Genomic DNA, 6,416 nt, shown 5'->3' on the forward strand with positions numbered 1-6,416 from the left:
TTACTGTTGCTGCGCCTTTTTGGTCAAATTTTAGTGTATTGTAGACTTTGTAAAAAAATGAAGAATCATTGGTACAATCACCACTTTTGTTTGTTGCCTTTCCTTCTATTACAAAAGGAAGCACACCGCATAATAATCATTTATGTATGAAGCAACAAGTGACTTAAAAAAAAACAACACATGAATAAAGAGTAAGAACAAAAACTGAAGAGTCCGATTCAGATTGCTTGTGTTTATTTTCGCATGCGATCTTTGAAAGCATGCGCGTGCCATGTTATGAAAAAGCAATATTGCCATGCTTTTCTGCAGCATATATGTGAAGCTACGAAACGTCAGCAACCTGATATATATATACAGTCGAACGCCTTTATAACGAAGTGCTCGGGACCTCCAAATATCTTCGTTATACAGGACACTTCGTTGTATAGGTCGCGCACCGTATCGCACGCAATAGACCAAGACTAAGCATGTTCAGCAAAAGAAAACCTTTATTTAACTTGGATTCAAGAGATACTTAACGAAAAAAGTCAGTAATTTTCTTCTGGACACTTCGTCCGATGGAATGTGCAACTGCAGCCGATCTTATCACATCGAGGTTCACGGAATGCTCCGCGGGAAAACTCGGGAGCGATGCAAGATAGAGCTGCAGAGCGTCGAATGCTGCTATGGCCTCTCTTGTCGTCAAAAGTTTTGTTTCGTCGTTAGGCTCTTCATCTCTGCTATCTTTGTCGGCCCCCGCTTCTTTCCCGCCCTTGATTGCTTCGACGATGTCTTCAGTCGTCACTTCAGAGCAGGTCATCACGTAATCGTCAACCGCCTCGTCAGCCGTCACACCCGCTCCTGTGCTGCAGGAAGCGGCTTACGAGTTGAGCGATTCCTGGAGCTGTGCAGTAGGATACGAACAGTCGCTGTCAACTGCATGCTCGTCAGGTGCCTCGCTAGCGCTGTCCTAGTTGAGCTGTAGCAAATGCACTCTTCGACCAGCAATTACGAACGACGTCTGGCATGACGCTCCACCAAGCACTCGTAATCATTTCAATGGCTTGGCGAACGTTTACCCTAGTTGGTAGCTCAACCTTGTGCTCCAGGTTTAAGAGAATTCGTTGCAGCAGTCTTGTGCGGTAGTGCGCCTTGGCCGACCGTATTATTCCTTGATCTAGCGGCTGCAACAGGGAGGCGCAGTTTGATGGCAAGAAAATTACATCCACGTGCTCTAGCACCGGGATCTTGTTGTGCGCGGCACAGTTGTCGACAACAAGGGCAATCGTGCGGTTCTGCAGCCGCATCATTTTCTCCACTTGCAACATCCAGGCTTGTAACAACTCCGCCGTCATCCAGGCCTTTCTGTTGACCACATACTCAGCCGGAAGGCAACGAACACCATTGAAGCACCGTGGTTTTGCAGACCGTCCGATCACAAGCGGCTTCAGCTTCTCCGTACCTGCGACGTTACAACAATACAGCACGGTCAAGCGTTGCTTCGACTTCTTGCAACTTTTGAACGATCTGTCTTCTCGCAGAGTGTTTTCTCAGGAAGCAGTTCATAAAAAAGGGCAGTTTTGTCTGCGTTAAATATATCTTCTGGTCTGTGCTCCTGCAGCACATTGAACAGCTTTGACTCACGCCAGCTGTCGGCAAGATTGCGCGGCGCGTCGGCTTCTTCTCCCGTTACAGTTTCGAATACGATGCCATGGCGTTGTTTGAAACTCCTGTTACGACCATGCATCCGCATTTGCGCGCTCTATTGTTCGCCTGTGGGCATGGATAAGTGCTGTGGATATGTGGTGATGGTCCAATGGCTCTAAGTGAGCCTGTTTCCATAAATCCTTTTTGTAAGCCTGTTTTGCTTTGTGGACACCCTGCAAATGCCAAATTGACCCTGTCAAGAGAACGTCTGGAAAAACACAAAGAAACGTCCCCCTGCGGGAAATAGCAGGAAGTGATTTCTTTCTTTTGTTCACCCTTCCAGTGGAGAAGTGCTATCCTCCAGTGATGAATGCCTCCTATCCAAAGGAGACGACAGAGTGACATGTCCGCTGACGTGCAGGACAAGAAAGGAGCATGACGCATACGGCCATTAAGTGATTTCCCAGGAATGCAGGAAAGATTTGCAATTGTCGGAAAGGGACAATGCTGGGAGCGTATGCGGCGCCCACGTGCACTTGGGTTTCTGAGAAGTAAATCCACTTGCCGGAACCAGCTGCCTATCGATTCTTGGCTGAAGAATAGAAATGTACCTCCTCGCCGTTCCCAAGCTTTTCCCGCCAACAAGTGACCAGGCTCAACGAAACAATGCCGGGCCAGTCAGTGCTTCAGACCATCAGTGCAGTGATGTGTTCGATTGGATGCCGATATCTGAGGGGCGTGCCCTGGATTTGGTTGGTCAGCATCTTCAGAGAGGGGCTGGACATAGGGGGTTTTAAGGACGCTGCAGAGCACGAAATGTCGCTCTGGGCCCTGGGTAAACGGCTCATCCAGTCGCTTCTCGCTATGAACTCTTAACGCTTGCCATTTTGCTGATGTACCCTTCTTTTTCGTGTAAATAATCTTGTAAATAAGTTTCTCAAAGTGCCATTAAACCTGCTTGTACATATTTCACCAACTTCGAAGATTCAATCCTACTTCAACCCCGAGTCTCTGCACGCTACCAAGTGAAGGCCGGGTCGACGTAGCCCAGCGTCACGACACTCCGCAGCCATCCACTCGTTGCCTTAAACGTCTCTTCACCACCGAACGCTGTAGCAAACTCCTTCGCTTTCTCGCAGAGCAAAGGCCCGCTGACTGGAACCCTTTTCGCGCGTACGTCTGCGAACCACGTGTAAACGGCGGCGTCAACATCATGGAAAGTGGCGGCTCGAATCCGCTTCCGTGATGGGTCTGCCTCACGTCGTGCCACTTGCGCTTTTATTCTGTTCTTGTCTTTCAGCGTGGAGATCGCTGTGCCAAGATTTGCTTTTTTGCCGGAAGGCAACGCTAGTGCTGCTCGTCAAAATGTTCGCCGCCCGGCCGCTGCGCATTTTTTGCCATGTCGAGCGGTGCTCCCCGTGTACACCGCGCCATTGTCGCGGCTGCGCAGGGCAATGGCGGTGTCGCTGCGTGTTTTCGTTGTAAAGCAACAAATCAGCCGTCAGGGGGCGCTAGATTCTTTCGTTGTACAGGCAAATTCGTTGTAATGGTCTTCGCTGTATAGCCGTTCACGATACACATGAAAGATAGGAATTCGGCCGGGACAAACGAAATCCTTCGTTATACAGGTGATTTCGCTGTAAAGGCGTTCGTTGTAGAGGCTTTCGACTGTATCCCTTAGCAATAATCATGACTGAATTGCAGAAACGCGACGTAACATATGCGAAATCATGAGACCCGTATTGACTTGACTGCGGCATCGATATACCACATGGGCCATAAAAAAACACCGAAGAGTAAATAAAATACAAAGTTGGATTAACGAAAAGTGTAAAAATATTAAGGGTATTGTTTGATACCAGCTGTGTCACACGGGCAATAATTCGTCGTCGGTCCGTTTCGGGTTAGATCGCGATTGATAATAGTAATTGCCATAACGATCGGGCCAACCACCTGGGATATGCTCGAGCTGACTGAGCACTCACTCAAAAGGAAGATGTATGCGATACCCTACATCCGCGATCGCGATGCATGGAGCGCAATCGACTGGCTCCAGATCAAATAAAATCTCCATTGCAATATTTCATAGCAGCAGTTTATTGAACCCGGCTCAGACTCGATCGTTTACTCAAAACAAAGTATTGCAGCCAACGTGGCAACTTTAGGTGATTGTTTCAAATTTCTAGTCTCGCTGGATATCAGGCGGTCAATATGCGTTCTGCTTAAAACCTTCTTCGGTTCAGCAGAATATATAAAAAAGCAAAATATAGTAGACTAGACCCGACATTATTTGTTAAACGCTTCCTCGAGCGCTATTTCAGCGAATGATTTTCTCCGCACAGTAATAGGACGGTACGATTGTCTTCCACCAAGACTGTTTTTAGACAAAAAGTGCGCTCAAACTATCAAGAGACAGGTTTCGCAGTGAAAAGCGCAGCACCTGACTATCCGGACCTATGCCGCCTATGCTGGCAAGGCCATAGAGAAAGCGATAAGGTAAAAAGCGGACACTTTCATAGGGCCCAGCGGCCCAATTGACTGTAGCGCACCAAGCGGCTGATGCTTGACGCACATCCGCTTTCGTTAAAGGCACGCAGTTTGAATGCTGAAACTCGCTGCGCCACGGCACGCAGTTTGAATAAGCAAGCGCTTGCCGTACTGCCACGCCCTGTTGGCACATTATTTCTACTATGTACGGTGTGGTATTATTTTTATATTTATTTTCAGCAACGAAATATATAATTAAATCCGAATTATTGCTGATTGGCCATCAACGTAGCTGCGTCAAAGCCTTTTGCCAAACAGCAGTATTGCAGGAAAGATGCCAGGAGCTCCGTGAAATGAACATTTTGCTCCATACAATAACAAAACAGATACAATTCTGTCACAGTTTGGTACACGAAAGCAACCAGGAAGAGAGACAAAACGTAGGATACATCAGCCCACGTGTACATTATAAAAAAGTAGAAAGAAATTACACAAGGTAAGAAACAATACATAGGTAGACAAATGAGCATTGCATGCAGATATACAAAGTATGGAAAATCATACACAAGAAAATAGACACACTATGCTCAAAATACATTCGCGGCTCCATCACAATACCCTGTACTTTATTTTAAACACAGATTCCAAATAAAGACACTTCAAGTAGCCTTGGGTATTATGCCGAACACTTATTGCTTTCAGCTCAAATGCACACCCTTCCCCATACAATCATGTTTTTGGATACGACCTTGTCAGCAAAATTCCAGCATACGGTCACGTCTTTTATTCTCGAGATTACCTTTTGCACAAAGATTGAAGGGTTCTTAATCACAAATATTCTGTAAGCCCGAAATAAGCTGGAAAACACTGACTCATGATACAAAGTGCCTTGTATACATTTTACAATGACAATGTAACTAGCACTCGTTAAATGCACAGCCAGAATACTCAACAGTGCACAATATAAGAATGCTTCCTCTATTATGCGCGTCTTTATAGCCTGGGTCTCTTTGGGACGTTATATAGAAACCAATCAAGCTTAGCTTGCAGTGGTCAATTTGCTGGAATGTGAAAATATGTGCTGACATTAGTATTTCAAGAAAAAATTGGGACATTTATTTCATGCCTATTACCACATCTTTTATGTTAACAATTACATCGTGGTAGAAATGCCTGATGTGCATATTAAACCATGTGAAATGGCAAGCCGCAAGTGAAAGTTCGAACATATCGACTCGTGGAATGCGGGATACTGGTCCGGTCCCCTTGCACGTTGTCTCTCCAGGACACACAGCAGAGACTGCCGAACCCTGGCATCAGCTGCAAAATTTACAGTAGAAATATATGTCATCGTGATACACAATTTACTAACACTGGGTAAACACTCTAAAGGCGAGAAATCTATAAATGAATAAAGTTACGAATATTGGTGATCCAGTTATCGAACCTCGCGTGCATACCCACGCAAAATACACAAATCAAGCTACACGGCGAAGATTCCTACCACTAATTTCCAAGCATTGCTTCATTTCGCGATGTCAGTCTTTGGTTTTAAAAGCTGCATTGACAGCCGATTACGCGTTTCCTTCCATAAAAATATTTAATACCTGGCGGCAACAACACAGGGGATACCACAGTGCGCGTTAGTTGCACTGAAAATAAATGCGCGGATAGAATGCATGTTTTCAGAAACAGAGAGGACGGAATTATCGGAGCGCCACTTCTTTAGTATCACGCTGTTTACGAGCACCTCGGCGTTTCCTTTTCCATTGTCTTTTTCTTTTTAAGCACATTCCCCGCGGATTTTTCGGTGCAGATGACGATCCTCGATACACAAGTTTCTGGTTCTCCAGCTTTCGTGCGGTATCTTTTTTCTACCGTCTTAATAACGGCCTCGTATGTAGTACATATATACAACGCAAAAACGCTCGTCTTTAACACATTAGCCCACTCTCGATGTTCAGATTTCACCCAGCCAACACATGACCTAAAAGAGATTGCGCACTGGTGAAGGCCATAAAAACACCCCAACAGGTAAAACTCAACGAGAAACCACGCAAACGTAACCACTAGGCCAACCAAGCAAAGAACGTCATGCGTGGGTTCAATCTTATCTAAACTGCGCAGTAACGGCGAGCCCTTTGCGCCATTAGCGAGCACATATAGGCCTTCTCTTCACAACCGCACCAGCCAGAGTGCTCAGCTAAACTGCTTGAAAAGCAGAGTTTGCAAAGAGAAAAATATCTCATATTGCCTTTGCTGGAAGCTGCCGGGGTGTCACAAACTGGCCGACCCATGACGTG

This window comes from Amblyomma maculatum, chromosome 7 (genome assembly GCF_055883805.1).
Source record: "Amblyomma maculatum isolate TAMU_Amacu chromosome 7, ASM5588380v1, whole genome shotgun sequence".
NCBI lineage: Eukaryota > Metazoa > Arthropoda > Arachnida > Ixodida > Ixodidae > Amblyomma > Amblyomma maculatum.